Here is a 19,920-nt window from a genome sequence, read left to right on the forward strand (position 1 = left end):
TACATTTCTTTGACAGGCCATATTGATGACAACAGTGTGAGTAGGTTATCAGTTGTTGGTGAATTTGATCTCTATAGTGGATGTTATCCATCTTTTACAGTGCCATCTCAATCTGAGAGCAAAACCAGATGATTAATTATCTATAAAATAGAGGCAATGAATTGCACTTATTACATGAGTTATTTGTTGAGCTTTACCATGCCCCCCCCCCCCCCTTTGTCCCTCAGTGTACTGTTTGTATGTGATCAAAATGACATAAGACACTGAAATAGTGAGAAACAGAGAAAGCAAGCAAGCAAGACAAAGACATGTTCCTTCCATTTATTATGGGCCTGTATCGTAGCATATGACCAAATTTGGCAGCAGAGAGTTAGCTAGAACAAATTTGCCACAAGGTTTATGCAATTAGTAAAGCAATCAGACTCACTTACAGTAGGAGTACGAAAACAAACAAGGCATTTGCTCCAGTCCACATGTAGGCCAACTAATAAATAAGATGAAAACAAATGAGGAAGGAGTGAGGAATAAAAGTTCACTAGCCTACACAAGGGAAGATGAATGAACAAAATAAATTCCAGAACAGCACAACTAACCCTTGGGGTTTCACACTCTCCAAGAATGAAGCAAGAGCTAAATAGTCACAGTGCAGGGATTATGGTTCAAAGGCAACTCATCAAACGAAAGGACTGGTGGCGTTAAGACTAAACAGACTAATGAGAATTTCTGTGACATTCAAGGTACGCTTGTACTAAAAATCCAAGCTACGCACTGTAATTCAACAAAGGCATAAAATAGGTGTGATAACTACAAAAATCAACAACATTCTACCATAAAAAATAATGTGCTTGCAGGGCTGTGTCTAAGTAAAAAGTAACAAAAGTGTTATATGCACAAGCATCCATCCTAAATTAACGACACGTAACTGTCCTATCTGATTCGTACATGAACTTACAATTTAGAATACAACAGATGCCACTCGTTTTTGGATTGAATATAAGCCTATATGCATTCAGTCGTGCTGTAGGTTCACACAGGGTTTAGTTAGTGAAGTAAACAAAGTAACTAAGTACATTTACTTAAGTACTGTAGTTAAGTACAATTTTGAGGTATTTGTACTTTACTTGAGTATTTATAGCCTCGGAGACCGCAGACGTTTTGTTAGAGTATTTACAATTTACAATACTTCGCTTATCTCAGATCCAAATAAACTTTAGTTACTATTAATTACTACAAAACACACTATATAGGCCTACCACTTTAGCCCGGTACATTTCAGACATTTGAAAATAGCCAATCTACAATGAAAACTTGAAATGGCTATATGACATTCTATATGCTTTCTACTTTTGGTACTTTTGGTACATTTTGATGCCAATACTTATGTATACTTTTAGCTCTACTCAAGTACATTTTGAATTTGAACATTTGACTGGGTTTAGGGAGCACCAGAATGAATTGTTTGTTGATTTCGTCTACTGTTACGTGCTTTTAAACATATCTGGGTGTGCGGAAGTTCTTTTTCACTATAGTGTTCTATTGATAGTCCATATCTGCTAGTAAGTCAAATAATTAGAGTAAAAAGTACACACACTACAAGCAGGTGAATTGACATAATATTTGGAATGTCTTCAATCATTTTGTGTTTTACTTTTCTGTATTTTTCCCAACCCCCCTCTCAGATGTTGATGACCACACAGAAAACCGCACCATACAGAATAGGCCAATCAATCTAAGATTTGACCCAAAAGAAATGGCAATAGTAATCATTCAATGTTTTCTTATGATCCTTAGGGTCAGTTATCCAAATAACATTAAAAATTGATTATTATATAAATTGTGGATCATGGGGGTTGAAAGTTGGGTATACCATTAACATCCTATATAAGGCAAAAAATTCAAATTTTAATAATGCTTTAAGTAGCATGTGACGTATCAAACTATGGGTTCATGATTCTGAATCCATTGCAAGTATAGGGGTGTAACGGTACATTTTAACAGCAATTCCATACGTATCAGGATACCTGGTTGACAATTAAATTATTTGAAATCGATAAAGTAACTATTTAGAAAATACATTAAATACGTGCGAAACTTGTGGATAGTGCAGGTTACATTATTATCATTATTATGGATATAAATACGTAAAGAACAACAAAACCGTTATATGTGAAGGCACGCTCTATACTCAGGGAGTCAAGTTGAGTCTGATGGGTGCAGATTCTTGAAGATCAATGGAAAAAGGGGAATATCCGCACTCTTTTAATAAAGTTTGAGTTTCTTTATTTCATGAAATCACATGCAGCAGCAGTCCACCTAGAGAAACGAACGTTTCTGCAGGCCTTCCTCAGTGTTTTAAACTCAGTGTTTGAAACGCTGAGGAAGGCCTGCGTGCTGAAACGCGGGTTCAACTTCCGATCCCGACAGCGTGTCCCCCCCCCCCATCTTTCTCCCCATTTCCTGTCAGATTACTTTCAACCTATCAATAAAAAAGGGCGAAAAAGCCAAAAAATAAATAATATAAATAATAATAATATAATAATAATGCTTGGAATGGATTCAAAATCATGAATAACCCCTAGTTTTACACCTCACATGCTACTTAAAGCATAATTAAAATTAGATTTTGTTTGCCTTAAAGGAGAATTCCATGCTAGAAGGCTTTCTTGCCTTTTTTGTAGTTGTTACGTCTCCACCAAAGAGGTCCAGGTGTTTTTTTGTACAAAATATATTTCCCCTAATATAAGCCCTCAATGAATTGCATTGAATTGCATTGAATTGAATGGGGCTATGGGGTGTTATGCTAATTTGTTTATTTCCATCGCTCAAAAATCAATATTTTTTGTATATATCCTCTCTTCATAATGTAAATAGTATACCAAGCGGCACACTTTATTTCACCATGATCCACATTTTATATAATAATCTATTTTTAATGTTATTTGTATGCAATTTCTTTTGGGTCATGCTCCTTTTTAGCTTAGATTGACTGGCCTAGAACAGTCAAACACCCACTTTCATTTCCTACAGACCTGAGCAGGAAAGGGGAGAGATAGAGAGAGAGAGAGAGAGAGAGAGAAAGAGAGTGTGTGCGTGTGCATATGCGTGTGTGCGTGTGTGTGTGTGTGTGTGTGTGTGCGTGCGTGCGTGCGTGCGTGCGTGCGTGCGTGCGTGCGTGCGTGCGTGCGTGCGTGCGTTCATTCATTCATTTTACTTTTTGAGTGGTGCAACCACTCCCTTACGGAGTTATGTGTGTGGGTGGCTGGCTGGCTGGGTGGGTGCCTCATGCCTGGCTGGCTGGCTGGGTATGAGCACGAAAACAGCATGGTTGTTTTTGTTTTTCACCACCTGTGCGCAACCTAACACACACACAAACACACACGCACATATTAACTGTATATATGATGATTGCGGGTGTGCCAATACAGTACAGTGACAGTACAGAGGGTACAGTAGAGGGACCGGCACACGGTAACTCTGTCATTTCTCAACCGTTTCGAATGCGGGGCAGCACGCCGGAACCGGCCCGGCCCCCTGGGCGCGTTCCTGTGGGTCTGGAACCCCCCCCCCCCCAGGAACCCCCACACGGAGTTGCACCACTCACTTCACACGGGTGTGATTTTGTTTTGTTTGGTCACCTTCCAACTAACAGCAGGGCTCTTTTGCACGCACGCACGCACGCACGCACGCACACACACACTCTCTCTCTCTCTCTCTCTCTCTCTCTCTCTCTCACAGCGTGTAACTGGATGGATATGAACGTGTCTGAAAGGACATACTGTAGGCCTGTATGCTCTGTAAGATTGCCTACATAAATATAATAAAACACGTATTCCCATACTAAAGGGCACTTCACAAAGCAGGGAGAAGCTTAAAACAGTGGGGTGCTGTTTTTTATCATAAAAAGTCCATAGACTTGGCTGCCATATGATGTCCGAAAGCTAGAAGTTGGAGGGACTGGTGCCCCTCAAAAAAAGAGAGAAAAACACACCAATATAGTACATATATGACTATATAAAATGTCTTGCTATAAACTGTGACAACCCTGGGGTTGTCAGGGTTACTAACCTGGTTGTCATGGTAACTAATATGGTGTCTGTCTTCAAGTGATTGGGGGTCGGGGAATGTCATCAGTGGAGATCTGGCCCACCTGGATTTGCGTCTATATACTGTAAGAGGCTGCTGGGCCAGGCTGTCATGCTCTCTCACCATGGAGCTCTCCAGCCTGTTAGGGTTTTGTTGGTTAAACTATGCTTTGCACACACAGACACACTCCATACGGTAACACATTACTTAAAGAGCGTGTAAACAGGAAATGCCTTGTTTGGGCGTTTCCTGCTGAGATAATTTTTTTGTAGGCAGCACTAAACTTTGAGGGGCCCGCGGGACGCCAGTTGAATACCCCTGTACTATTGTATGTCGTCGAAAACCATGAAAAACGTCATACTATAGTATGTCGTTTTTCATGATTTCTCATAATTTTCTTTAATCCTCAAAAATCATGAAAAACTACATACTATAGAATGTCGTTGAAAACCGTGATAAACGACATACTAGAGACTTCTGCAGGGTTGGCTTTAAGGTCCAGCATTCACTGCCGTATAGGAGAACAGAATGATTTTCATCATATTTTGTCATCAAATAAAACCATGAGAAACGACATACTATAGTATCATTTGGAACCAACTAGATAGTCCCTGGACTTCACTTTGAGAACCACTACAATAATATATGTATGCAAAACTCGTTTGAATTTGTGTTCATAAAAAAATATGAAGGATCCCAACCCGGAATGCAACACAATGAGCAGAAAATGTATTAAAATAATAAACCATCTAAGTGTAAATACAAAAAAATGAACAGAGCACTGCAGGGAATTGAACCCCGTCCTGGTAAACCAGGAGTACCACACCAGTGCCTTTGTTTAAAGGACCTATAACATAAAATTCAACTTTTTCAATTTCTTTTGTGTTTTTGGGGCTCCCATATGTGTTTTCTATCCCCACAAATAACCAATTTTGAACAATCAGGCTTTCATATCATATAGGTGCTTTAATGGAAATTGCTCCCAGGAACAGCTCAACTGATTTTGGTCTCATCGTGATGTCATCAATGTCACCCTACTTTGTATAATTCCTCCTCTTCTTTAGTCTTCAGTTCCAAATTTGCATTTCCACTTTGTTTACAATGTCCACCATTGTTGATTTTCCAAGCTGGCATGGAATGGAAACAAGCCTGGTTTTATCTAGCATCAGTATTATAATGAGTATTATAATGACTCAAATATTAAATAATCTGCATATCAGCACCCTCACCACCTCAGGACATTGTGGTACTGCAGCTAAAACTGCTTTCAAAGTCCAGAAAGAAACTAGAAATGTCGCAATTTAAAAAAATTGCAAAGTGTGGTTGCCGCAGTGGCTTACATATGCCCCTCCCACTGATATTGCCAGCCAATTACAATGGCTCACCCCTGCGGTCATGCGTAAGTAATTCGGAGGGGATTTATCCCCCCAAAAATAATTTTTCTGCAAGAAACGGTTACATGTTTCGCATTTGCGGCGCCCCTTATGGATGAAAATATAATCGCTTTTGGCTTTTGGTTGATTAAACCACCCACGACATCTGATTCAAATTTGGGATGGATTGGACATTCCGTTCTTGATTTTAGGCATTTTTTTAAAAATAGGCCCCTCCCGCTAACTTCGGACGACGATTAAGGCCGAACGATACGGACAAAAAAAATGCTAAAAATCTGAAAAAAAATTAAACGCGGTCCAATAGGTCCAGAGATCATGTGTACCGATTTCTGTGAGATTCGGACAAAATCTGTAGAAACAGAAAATAAAGGTGTGTTTTGAAGAAAATTCAAAATGGCGGAAAATCTATCCTGACGCAAATGGGCGTGGCCTATATGGGGAGATGCGTCATGGCCCAAGGAATACAGGGAGAAAGGAATTTCGAATTTACGACCTACGGTTCAAGAGTTATAAGCCAAAACGTAAAGTGGGCTGTTATAGCGCCACCATGAGGCCGACCGATATAATTATAAGTTAATTAATTTTAGTAAGTATTACGAATTATCCCTCCAAGTTTTGTAACTATAGCCCTTACGGTCTCCGAGGAAAAAATACTTGAACGTGATTTTTCGCATTTTCCCATTCATGTCAATGGGGAAATTTAATTCACTAATAAATTCATATCAATTAAACTATACAACATTTCTCTTAGAAACGAGCAAGCACACCATTCCCAATTCTCAATTTGAGATATGGCTCAAGTGCGTACAGTCAAAACTGTGGGAGGAGTAGCGTTTCAAAATAAAGGTTACTCCAGTAAAATAATAAAGTGTTACGATTACAATAGTCTGGTTGCCCTTTAGGGCAACCACACTAATTACAAGGACTGGTTATATCAGAGTGGTAATTGAGGCTCAAACCATTAGAAATAACTTTGAGGGACATAGACAATATTATGATATTAAATATTAAAAGCAATTTTAAAATCCATGTTATTTGCGCTTTAAGTTTTGTTGTTATTTAGGCCTACAGGTCGAAAAACCATCACATAATAATATCTACACTCATCATCCACACTGAAGTCACTTCACAATTTACAATGTGGGCATTTATTATACGCTATTTATCCAAAGCAATAAACAGGGTAAACACATCCAATGCATACAGAGACAGTGTAGTGCCTCAGTAAACTAGAATCACAGGTAAACCAAGAACTAGCATAAACGCTAAAAGTCAGTAAGTAAGTCAGAGAGGTTTATTGTCGGCATCAGCCAGGGTGCGGGATTCTATCCCCATTTCACAATGCAATAGACCCCTGGGAGATGGATACAATGAAGATGAGCTCCAATAGAGATGCGCATAGACACTGAAAAAATAGAAACAAAATAAACAAACAGAGCAGGCTCTATGCTGCATTAAACTGTTGGCCACATAGAATTCCTAAAGCAGAACAGAACTATTGATATGCCTATATAATAGGTATGGTTTAGTTAGAGCACCTTTAAAGAAAATGTTACATGGTGCTGTACAATAAATACAATAAAAACAAAAACATCACACTAAAAGAGTAACAATACATGGAAGTAAAAAACTAAACAGTGAAACAATACATTACAACTTAAAGTGCTTGCAAAGTGTCTCTGTACATATATGTATACGTACGTCTGCAATCCACAACTCAAGAACCGTTTGCCCCGCCACCGACTTCAAATTTGACACACACGTTCCACACCACCACAGGAAGTGCATGCCTATGTGGGGTGGGATACACCATTGTCCAGAAACACCACAAAAGGCTCTGGCCAGGCTCTGCCAGTGGACCTATTGAACCAAAGTCCCGACACCTGTGCAATTTCCAGCCTAACCAGTCCACTTTTCACAGTCAGTTTGCACTCTTCAGACACAGGCAGACAGACAGATAATAGAGTTCTCCATATGGGACACAGACAGACGGTTAAAATGGGTGCTATGACAATAGGTATTGCATACTCGGTATCAAACTTGCATTGTTCCCAAGTAGGCCGGTGGCCGACGGGCACAGGTCTAGTATTACAATTTCCAATTTATATTATCCATCAAAGGCTAATAAATGTGATAGTAATAGTTGTGACAATAGTTGTAATAGTGTAATAGTTGTGACAGGTCATGACTCATGATGACCGTGACCAAGAAGAAAACATGAAAACAAAGCAGAGAAAACACATTGACAAACCAAAAAAGGGAACAGTACAATATATATATATATATATATATAAATATAGATTGTACTGTTCCCTTATATATATATATATATATATATATATATATATATATATACACGGGCCAATGAAATAAACAGTAATATAGTGACATTACACTATCAGCCCCTCCCCTAACCCCTCCCCCTTTATCATACAACTACAGCTGTGGGTGCGGCTTCAGTTCAGGTGGATATACTTAAAGGAGCATTCAGTGATTTGGGTGATTTGGAAAACCACCCAGTCCGCCCCGGTAACAAAATGTGCACATGCACGCTCTACAGTGGGGGAAGTGCAACAGGTCAACAGCATGTGCACCAAGGCCCGCCCCCACTCGATCATGATTGGAGGAAGGCCCCTCTCATCCTGATTGGATGAAGGCTTTGCCACCCGCCACCAAAACTGAAACTAGGGTTTTTTTACCCCAGGGGCTCACTGGGGACAGGGAGGAACTCCTTATATGGTCAGCACACTCTATAGTAGGGAGGATTATCCAGGAAAAAAAGAAAAAATAAGTGATATTTGAATTAAGTCAAATCACTGAATATACCTTTAATGAACTGGTGGGCGTGTCCACATAAAAGCATGATTTTAAGAACAGCATGCACAGTAGCTCACTGGGTACAGAGCCTGCCTGGGAATCAGGAGGCTGCAGGTTCAAGTCCTGGCTCTGACATAGTGTCCCAAAATCATGAAAATATGACAAAATATATTATGCCGTCCCAAACCATGGACTATAGTATGTCGTTTTTTCATGATTTTCATCTTTTTTTCAAATCCTCCAAAATCATGAAAAACGACATGCTATAGTATGCCGTCCGAAACCATGAACTATAGTATGTCGTTTTTTCATGATTTTCATCTTTTTTTCAAATAGTCCAAAATCACGAAAAACGACATGCTATAGTATGCCGTCTGAAAAAAATTATAACTTTGGCATGCTACTAGTCCTACATACTTACACCTAGAATCCCCATTCAAACCTATTTAGGTTCATCTTACGGTGGACATGTTTGCCTGAAAAGGAATCTTTGAAATGTTTCATCGTTTTAGAAATATAGTGCTTTAAATTTGAGAAATTTATAATGGCAGATAGTGGCACGTCAAAAACACTTTCACCTAGAAACTCCATTCACACGTTTTATAATTCAGCTTTCTGTGGAGACACATGCTGGAACTTTTTACTTTGAAATGTTTTGTAGTTTCTGAGTTATTTAAGTTAAACGCCCAATGCATTCCCAATGGCAATAGCACAAACTTTGGCATGCTACTAGTCCTACATACTTACACCTAGAAACCCCATACAAACCTATTTAGGTTCATCTTACGGTGGATATGTTTGCCTGAAAAGGAATCTTTGAAATGTTTCATCGTTTTAGAAATATAGTGCTTTCAAATTTGAGACATTTACAATGGGGCTCAATGGCAGATATTGGCACGTCAAAAAAGCACTTTCACCTAGAAACTCCATTCACACTTTTTACAATTCAGCTTACTGTGGAGACACATGCTGGAACTTTTTACTTTGAAATGTTTTGTAGTTTCTGAGTTATTTAACTTAAACGCCCAATTCATTCCCATTGGCAATAGCACAAACTTTGGCATGCTACTAGTCCTACATACTTACACCTAGAAACCCCATTCAAACCTATTTAGGTTCATCTTACGGTGGACATGTTTGCCTGAAAAGGAATCTTTGAAATGTTTCATAGTTTTAGAAATATAGTGCTTTTAAATTTGAGAAATTCAGAATGGGGGTCAATGGCAGATTGTGGCAAGTATAGATTTGAGTGGGGTTTGAACCCACAATCTCCAGATCATGCAGCCAGTGTGCTAAGTCACTGATCTACTTGCTACCTGCCACAACACAGTCTGCTGTTCCCTTTGAGTACAACATTGATACAAAAATAAAATACAAAAAATAAAATAACAGGAGATTTGTCTATTGTTTATTTTGCTGTTGTTTATCTCTAGACGTTCGAATGTTTATGAACCACAATGGAAACAAGTCTCTGGCTCTTCTATCATTATGTATTTGGCCTTTTAAGAACAGCATGCACAGTGGCTCACTGGGTACAGAGCCTGCCTGGGAATCAGGAGGCTGCAGGTTGAAGTCCTGGCTCTGACATAGTGTCCCAAAATCATGAAAATATGACAAAATATATTATGCCGTCCCAAACCATGGACTATAGTATGTAGTTTTTTCATGATTTTCATCTTTTTTTCAAATCCTCCAAAATCATGAAAAACAACATGCTATAGTATGCCGTCCGAAACCATGAACTATAGTATGTCGTTTTTTCATGATTTTCATCTTTTTTTCAAATAGTCCAAAATCACGAAAAACGACATGCTATAGTATGCCGTCTGAAAAAAATTATAACTTTGGCATGCTACTAGTCCTACATACTTACACCTAGAATCCCCATTCAAACCTATTTAGGTTCATCTTACGGTGGACATGTTTGCCTGAAAAGGAATCTTTGAAATGTTTCATCGTTTTAGAAATATAGTGCTTTCAAATGGGGCTCAATGGCAGATATTGGCACGTCAAAAAAGCACTTTCACCTAGAAACTCCATTCACACGTTTTATAATTCAGCTTTCTGTGGAGACACATGCTGGAACTTTTTACTTTGAAGTGTTTTGTAGTTTCTGAGTTATTTAAGTTAAACGCCCAATGCATTCCCAATGGCAATAGCACAAACTTTGGCATGCTACTAGTCCTACATACTTACACCTAGAAACCCCATTCAAACCTATTTAGGTTCATCTTACGGTGGACATGTTTGCCTGAAAAGGAATCTTTGAAATGTTTCATCGTTTTAGAAATATAGTGCTTTCAAATTTGAGACATTTACAATGGGGCTCAATGGCAGATATTGGCACGTCAAAAAAGCACTTTCACCTAGAAACTCCATTCACACTTTTTTTAATTCAGCTTACTGTGGAGACACATGCTGGAACTTTTTACTTTAAAATGTTTTGTAGTTTCTGAGTTATTTAACTTAAACGCCCAATGCATTCCCATTGGCAATAGCACAAACTTTGGCATGCTACTAGTCCTACATACTTACACCTAGAAACCCCATTCAAACAAATTTAGGTTCATCTTACGGTGGACATGTTTGCCTGAAAAGGAATCTTTGAAATGTTTCATCGTTTTAGAAATATAGTGCTTTCAAATTTTAGACATTTACAATGGGGCTCAATGGCAGATATTGGCACGTCAAAAAAGCACTTTCACCTAGAAACTCCATTCACACGTTTTATAATTCAGCTTTCTGTGGAGACACATGCTGGAACTTTTTACTTTGAAGTGTTTTGTAGTTTCTGAGTTATTTAAGTTAAACGCCCAATGCATTCCCAATGGCAATAGCACAAACTTTGGCATGCTACTAGTCCTACATACTTACACCTAGAAACCCCATTCAAACCTATTTAGGTTCATCTTACGGTGGACATGTTTGCCTGAAAAGGAATCTTTGAAATGTTTCATCGTTTTAGAAATATAGTGCTTTCAAATGGGGCTCAATGGCAGATATTGGCACGTCAAAAAAGCACTTTCACCTAGAAACTCCATTCACACGTTTTATAATTCAGCTTTCTGTGGAGACACATGCTGGAACTTTTTACTTTGAAGTGTTTTGTAGTTTCTGAGTTATTTAAGTTAAACGCCCAATGCATTCCCAATGGCAATAGCACAAACTTTGGCATGCTACTAGTCCTACATACTTACACCTAGAAACCCCATTCAAACCTATTTAGGTTCATCTTACGGTGGACATGTTTGCCTGAAAAGGAATCTTTGAAATGTTTCATCGTTTTAGAAATATAGTGCTTTCAAATTTGAGACATTTACAATGGGGCTCAATGGCAGATATTGGCACGTCAAAAAAGCACTTTCACCTAGAAACTCCATTCACACTTTTTATAATTCAGCTTACTGTGGAGACACATGCTGGAACTTTTTACTTTAAAATGTTTTGTAGTTTCTGAGTTATTTAACTTAAACGCCCAATGCATTCCCATTGGCAATAGCACAAACTTTGGCATGCTACTAGTCCTACACACTTACACCTAGAAACCCCATTCAAACCTATTTAGGTTCATCTTACGGTGGACATGTTTGCCTGAAAAGGAATCTTTGAAATGTTTCATCGTTTTAGAAATATAGTGCTTTCAAATTTTAGACATTTACAATGGGGCTCAATGGCAGATATTGGCACGTCAAAAAAGCACTTTCACCTAGAAACTCCATTCACACGTTTTATAATTCAGCTTTCTGTGGAGACACATGCTGGAACTTTTTACTTTGAAGTGTTTTGTAGTTTCTGAGTTATTTAAGTTAAACGCCCAATGCATTCCCAATGGCAATAGCACAAACTTTGGCATGCTACTAGTCCTACATACTTACACCTAGAAACCCCATTCAAACCTATTTAGGTTCATCTTACGGTGGACATGTTTGCCTGAAAAGGAATCTTTGAAATGTTTCATCGTTTTAGAAATATAGTGCTTTCAAATTTTAGACATTTACAATGGGGCTCAATGGCAGATATTGGCACGTCAAAAAAGCACTTTCACCTAGAAACTCCATTCACACTTTTTATAATTCAGCTTACTGTGGAGACACATGCTGGAACTTTTTACTTTGAAATGTTTTGTAGTTTCTGAGTTATTTAACTTAAACGCCCAATGCATTCCCAATGGCAATAGCACAAACTTTGGCATGCTACTAGTCCTACATACTTACACCTAGAAACCCCATTAAAACCTATTTAGGTTCATCTTACGGTGGACATGTTTGCCTGAAAAGGAATCTTTGAAATGTTTCATAGTTTTAGAAATATAGTGCTTTTAAATTTGAGAAATTCAGAATGGCAGATAGTGGCACGTCAAAAACACTTTAACCTAGAAACTCCATTCACACGTTTTATAATTCAGCTTTCTGTGGAGACACATGCTGGAACTTTTTACTTTGAAATGTTTTGTAGTTTCTGAGTTATTTAAGTTAAACGCCCAATGCATTCCCAATGGCAATAGCACAAACTTTGGCATGCTACTAGTCCTACATACTTACACCTAGAAACCCCATTCAAACCTATTTAGGTTCATCTTACGGTGGACATGTTTGCCTGAAAAGGAATCTTTGAAATGTTTCATCGTTTTAGAAATATAGTGCTTTCAAATTTTAGACATTTACAATGGGGCTCAATGGCAGATATTGGCACGTCAAAAAAGCACTTTCACCTAGAAACTCCATTCACACTTTTTATAATTCAGCTTACTGTGGAGACACATGCTGGAACTTTTTACTTTGAAATGTTTTGTAGTTTCTGAGTTATTTAACTTAAACGCCCAATGCATTCCCAATGGCAATAGCACAAACTTTGGCATGCTACTAGTCCTACATACTTACACCTAGAATCCCCATTCAAACCTATTTAGGTTCATCTTACGGTGGACATGTTTGCCTGAAAAGGAATCTTTGAAATGTTTCATCGTTTTAGAAATATAGTGCTTTAAATTTGAGAAATGTATAATGGCAGATAGTGGCACGTCAAAAACACTTTAACCTAGAAACTCCATTCACACGTTTTATAATTCAGCTTTCTGTGGAGACACATGCTGGAACTTTTTACTTTGAAATGTTTTGTAGTTTCTGAGTTATTTAAGTTAAACGCCCAATGCATTACCAATGGCAATAGCACAAACTTTGGCATGCTACTAGTCCTACATACTTACACCTAGAAACCCCATACAAACCTATTTAGGTTCATCTTACGGTGGACATGTTTGCCTGAAAAGGAATCTTTGACATGTTTCATCGTTTTAGAAATATAGTGCTTTCAAATTTTAGACATTTACAATGGGGCTCAATGGCAGATATTGGCACGTCAAAAAAGCACTTTCACCTAGAAACTCCATTCACACTTTTTATAATTCAGCTTACTGTGGAGACACATGCTGGAACTTTTTACTTTTAAATGTTTTGTAGTTTCTGAGTTATTTAACTTAAACGCCCAATGCATTCCCATTGGCAATAGCACAAACTTTGGCATGCTACTAGTCCTACATACTTACACCTAGAAACCCCATTCAAACCTATTTAGGTTCATCTTACGGTGGACATGTTTGCCTGAAAAGGAATCTTTGAAATGTTTCATCGTTTTAGAAATATAGTGCTTTCAAATTTTAGACATTTACAATGGGGCTCAATGGCAGATATTGGCACGTCAAAAAAGCACTTTCACCTAGAAACTCCATTCACACTTTTTATAATTCAGCTTACTGTGGAGACACATGCTGGAACTTTTTACTTTTAAATGTTTTGTAGTTTCTGAGTTATTTAACTTAAACGCCCAATGCATTCCCAATGGCAATAGCACAAACTTTGGCATGCTACTAGTCCTACATACTTACACCTAGAAACCCCATTCAAACCTATTTAGGTTCATCTTACGGTGGACAGTTTGCCTGAAAAGGAATCTTTGAAATGTTTCATCGTTTTAGAAATATAGTGCTTTAAATTTGAGAAATTTATAATGGCAGATAGTGGCACGTCAAAAACACTTTAACCTAGAAACTCCATTCACACGTTTTATAATTCAGCTTTCTGTGGAGACACATGCTGGAACTTTTTACTTTGAAATGTTTTGTAGTTTCTGAGTTATTTAAGTTAAACGCCCAATGCATTCCCAATGGCAATAGCACAAACTTTGGCATGCTACTAGTCCTACATACTTACACCTAGAAACCCCATTCAAACCTATTTAGGTTCATCTTACGGTGGACATGTTTGCCTGAAAAGGAATCTTTGAAATGTTTCATAGTTTTAGAAATATAGTGCTTTTAAATTTGAGAAATTCAGAATGGGGGTCAATGGCAGATTGTGGCAAGTAAAGATTTGAGTGGGGTTTGAACCCACAATCTCCAGATCATGCAGCCAGTGTGCTAAGTCACTGATCTACTTGCTACCTGCCACAATACAGTCTGCTGTTCCCTTTGAGTACAACATTGATACAAAAATAAAATACAAAAAATAAAATAACAGGAGATTTGTCTATTGTTTATTTTGCTGTTGTTTATCTCTAGACGTTCGAATGTTTATGAACCACAATGGAAACAAGTCTCTGGCTCTTCTATCATTATGTAATCGGCCTTTAAAGAACAGCATGCACAGTGGCTCACTGGGTACAGAGCCTGCCTGGGAATCAGGAGGCTGCAGGTTCAAGTCCTGGCTCTGACATAGTGTCCCAAAATCATGAAAATATGACAAAATATATTATGCCGTCCCAAACCATGGACTATAGTATGTCGTTTTTTCATGATTTTCCTCTTTTTTTAAAATCCTCCAAAATCATGAAAAACAACATGCTATAGTATGCCGTCCGAAACCATGAACTATAGTATGTTGTTTTTTCATGATTTTCATCTTTTTTTCAAATAGTCCAAAATCACGAAAAACGACATGCTATAGTATGCCGTCTGAAAACAATTGTAACTTTGGCATGCTACTAGTCCTACATACTTACACCTAGAATCCCCAGTCAAACCTATTTAGGTTCATCTTACGGTGGACATGTTTGCCTGAAAAGGAATCTTTGAAATGTTTCATCGTTTTAGAAATATAGTGCTTTAAATTTGAGAAATGTATAATGGCAGATAGTGGCACGTCAAAAAAGCACTTTCACCTAGAAACTCCATTCACACTTTTTATAATTCAGCTTACTGTGGAGACACATGCTGGAACTTTTTACTTTGAAATGTTTTGTAGTTTCTGAGTTATTTAACTTAAACGCCCAATGCATTCCCATTGGCAATAGCACAAACTTTGGCATGCTACTAGTCCTACATACTTACACCTAGAAACCCCATTCAAACCTATTTAGGTTCATCTTACGGTGGACATGTTTGCCTGAAAAGGAATCTTTGAAATGTTTCATCGTTTTAGAAATATAGTGCTTTAAATTTGAGAAATGTATAATGGCAGATAGTGGCACGTCAAAAACACTTTAACCTAGAAACTCCATTCACACGTTTTATAATTCAGCTTTCTGTGGAGACACATGCTGGAACTTTTTACTTTGAAATGTTTTGTAGTTTCTGAGTTATTTAAGTTAAACGCCCAATGCATTACCAATGGCAATAGCACAAACTTTGGCATGCTACTAGTCCTACATACTTACACCTAGAAACCCCATACAAACCTATTTAGGTTCATCTTACGGTGGACATGTTTGCCTGAAAAGGAATCTTTGACATGTTTCATCGTTTTAGAAATATAGTGCTTTCAAATTTTAGACATTTACAATGGGGCTCAATGGCAGATATTGGCACGTCAAAAAAGCACTTTCACCTAGAAACTCCATTCACACTTTTTATAATTCAGCTTACTGTGGAGACACATGCTGGAACTTTTTACTTTTAAATGTTTTGTAGTTTCTGAGTTATTTAACTTAAACGCCCAATGCATTCCCATTGGCAATAGCACAAACTTTGGCATGCTACTAGTCCTACATACTTACACCTAGAAACCCCATTCAAACCTATTTAGGTTCATCTTACGGTGGACATGTTTGCCTGAAAAGGAATCTTTGAAATGTTTCATCGTTTTAGAAATATAGTGCTTTCAAATTTTAGACATTTACAATGGGGCTCAATGGCAGATATTGGCACGTCAAAAAAGCACTTTCACCTAGAAACTCCATTCACACTTTTTATAATTCAGCTTACTGTGGAGACACATGCTGGAACTTTTTACTTTTAAATGTTTTGTAGTTTCTGAGTTATTTAACTTAAACGCCCAATGCATTCCCAATGGCAATAGCACAAACTTTGGCATGCTACTAGTCCTACATACTTACACCTAGAAACCCCATTCAAACCTATTTAGGTTCATCTTACGGTGGACAGTTTGCCTGAAAAGGAATCTTTGAAATGTTTCATCGTTTTAGAAATATAGTGCTTTAAATTTGAGAAATTTATAATGGCAGATAGTGGCACGTCAAAAACACTTTAACCTAGAAACTCCATTCACACGTTTTATAATTCAGCTTTCTGTGGAGACACATGCTGGAACTTTTTACTTTGAAATGTTTTGTAGTTTCTGAGTTATTTAAGTTAAACGCCCAATGCATTCCCAATGGCAATAGCACAAACTTTGGCATGCTACTAGTCCTACATACTTACACCTAGAAACCCCATTCAAACCTATTTAGGTTCATCTTACGGTGGACATGTTTGCCTGAAAAGGAATCTTTGAAATGTTTCATAGTTTTAGAAATATAGTGCTTTTAAATTTGAGAAATTCAGAATGGGGGTCAATGGCAGATTGTGGCAAGTAAAGATTTGAGTGGGGTTTGAACCCACAATCTCCAGATCATGCAGCCAGTGTGCTAAGTCACTGATCTACTTGCTACCTGCCACAATACAGTCTGCTGTTCCCTTTGAGTACAACATTGATACAAAAATAAAATACAAAAAATAAAATAACAGGAGATTTGTCTATTGTTTATTTTGCTGTTGTTTATCTCTAGACGTTCGAATGTTTATGAACCACAATGGAAACAAGTCTCTGGCTCTTCTATCATTATGTAATCGGCCTTTAAAGAACAGCATGCACAGTGGCTCACTGGGTACAGAGCCTGCCTGGGAATCAGGAGGCTGCAGGTTCAAGTCCTGGCTCTGACATAGTGTCCCAAAATCATGAAAATATGACAAAATATATTATGCCGTCCCAAACCATGGACTATAGTATGTCGTTTTTTCATGATTTTCCTCTTTTTTTTAAATCCTCCAAAATCATGAAAAACAACATGCTATAGTATGCCGTCCGAAACCATGAACTATAGTATGTTGTTTTTTCATGATTTTCATCTTTTTTTCAAATAGTCCAAAATCACGAAAAACGACATGCTATAGTATGCCGTCTGAAAACAATTGTAACTTTGGCATGCTACTAGTCCTACATACTTACACCTAGAATCCCCAGTCAAACCTATTTAGGTTCATCTTACGGTGGACATGTTTGCCTGAAAAGGAATCTTTGAAATGTTTCATCGTTTTAGAAATATAGTGCTTTAAATTTGAGAAATGTATAATGGCAGATAGTGGCACGTCAAAAAAGCACTTTCACCTAGAAACTCCATTCACACTTTTTATAATTCAGCTTACTGTGGAGACACATGCTGGAACTTTTTACTTTGAAATGTTTTGTAGTTTCTGAGTTATTTAACTTAAACGCCCAATGCATTCCCATTGGCAATAGCACAAACTTTGGCATGCTACTAGTCCTACATACTTACACCTAGAAACCCCATTCAAACCTATTTAGGTTCATCTTACGGTGGACATGTTTGCCTGAAAAGGAATCTTTGAAATGTTTCATCGTTTTAGAAATATAGTGCTTTAAATTTGAGAAATGTATAATGGCAGATAGTGGCACGTCAAAAACACTTTAACCTAGAAACTCCATTCACACGTTTTATAATTCAGCTTTCTGTGGAGACACATGCTGGAACTTTTTACTTTGAAATGTTTTGTAGTTTCTGAGTTATTTAAGTTAAACGCCCAATGCATTACCAATGGCAATAGCACAAACTTTGGCATGCTACTAGTCCTACATACTTACACCTAGAAACCCCATACAAACCTATTTAGGTTCATCTTACGGTGGACATGTTTGCCTGAAAAGGAATCTTTGACATGTTTCATCGTTTTAGAAATATAGTGCTTTCAAATTTTAGACATTTACAATGGGGCTCAATGGCAGATATTGGCACGTCAAAAAAGCACTTTCACCTAGAAACTCCATTCACACTTTTTATAATTCAGCTTACTGTGGAGACACATGCTGGAACTTTTTACTTTTAAATGTTTTGTAGTTTCTGAGTTATTTAACTTAAACGCCCAATGCATTCCCATTGGCAATAGCACAAACTTTGGCATGCTACTAGTCCTACATACTTACACCTAGAAACCCCATTCAAACCTATTTAGGTTCATCTTACGGTGGACATGTTTGCCTGAAAAGGAATCTTTGAAATGTTTCATCGTTTTAGAAATATAGTGCTTTCAAATTTTAGACATTTACAATGGGGCTCAATGGCAGATATTGGCACGTCAAAAAAGCACTTTCACCTAGAAACTCCATTCACACTTTTTATAATTCAGCTTACTGTGGAGACACATGCTGGAACTTTTTACTTTTAAATGTTTTGTAGTTTCTGAGTTATTTAACTTAAACGCCCAATGCATTCCCAATGGCAATAGCACAAACTTTGGCATGCTACTAGTCCTACATACTTACACCTAGAAACCCCATTCAAACCTATTTAGGTTCATCTTACGGTGGACAGTTTGCCTGAAAAGGAATCTTTGAAATGTTTCATCGTTTTAGAAATATAGTGCTTTAAATTTGAGAAATTTATAATGGCAGATAGTGGCACGTCAAAAACACTTTAACCTAGAAACTCCATTCACACGTTTTATAATTCAGCTTTCTGTGGAGACACATGCTGGAACTTTTTACTTTGAAATGTTTTGTAGTTTCTGAGTTATTTAAGTTAAACGCCCAATGCATTCCCAATGGCAATAGCACAAACTTTGGCATGCTACTAGTCCTACATACTTACACCTAGAAACCCCATTCAAACCTATTTAGGTTCATCTTACGGTGGACATGTTTGCCTGAAAAGGAATCTTTGAAATGTTTCATAGTTTTAGAAATATAGTGCTTTTAAATTTGAGAAATTCAGAATGGGGGTCAATGGCAGATTGTGGCAAGTAAAGATTTGAGTGGGGTTTGAACCCACAATCTCCAGATCATGCAGCCAGTGTGCTAAGTCACTGATCTACTTGCTACCTGCCACAATACAGTCTGCTGTTCCCTTTGAGTACAACATTGATACAAAAATAAAATACAAAAAATAAAATAACAGGAGATTTGTCTATTGTTTATTTTGCTGTTGTTTATCTCTAGACGTTCGAATGTTTATGAACCACAATGGAAACAAGTCTCTGGCTCTTCTATCATTATGTAATCGGCCTTTAAAGAACAGCATGCACAGTGGCTCACTGGGTACAGAGCCTGCCTGGGAATCAGGAGGCTGCAGGTTCAAGTCCTGGCTCTGACATAGTGTCCCAAAATCATGAAAATATGAC

The sequence above is a fragment of the Electrona antarctica genome (genome assembly GCF_951216825.1).
Source record: "Electrona antarctica genome assembly, chromosome: 12".
Lineage (NCBI taxonomy): Eukaryota > Metazoa > Chordata > Actinopteri > Myctophiformes > Myctophidae > Electrona > Electrona antarctica.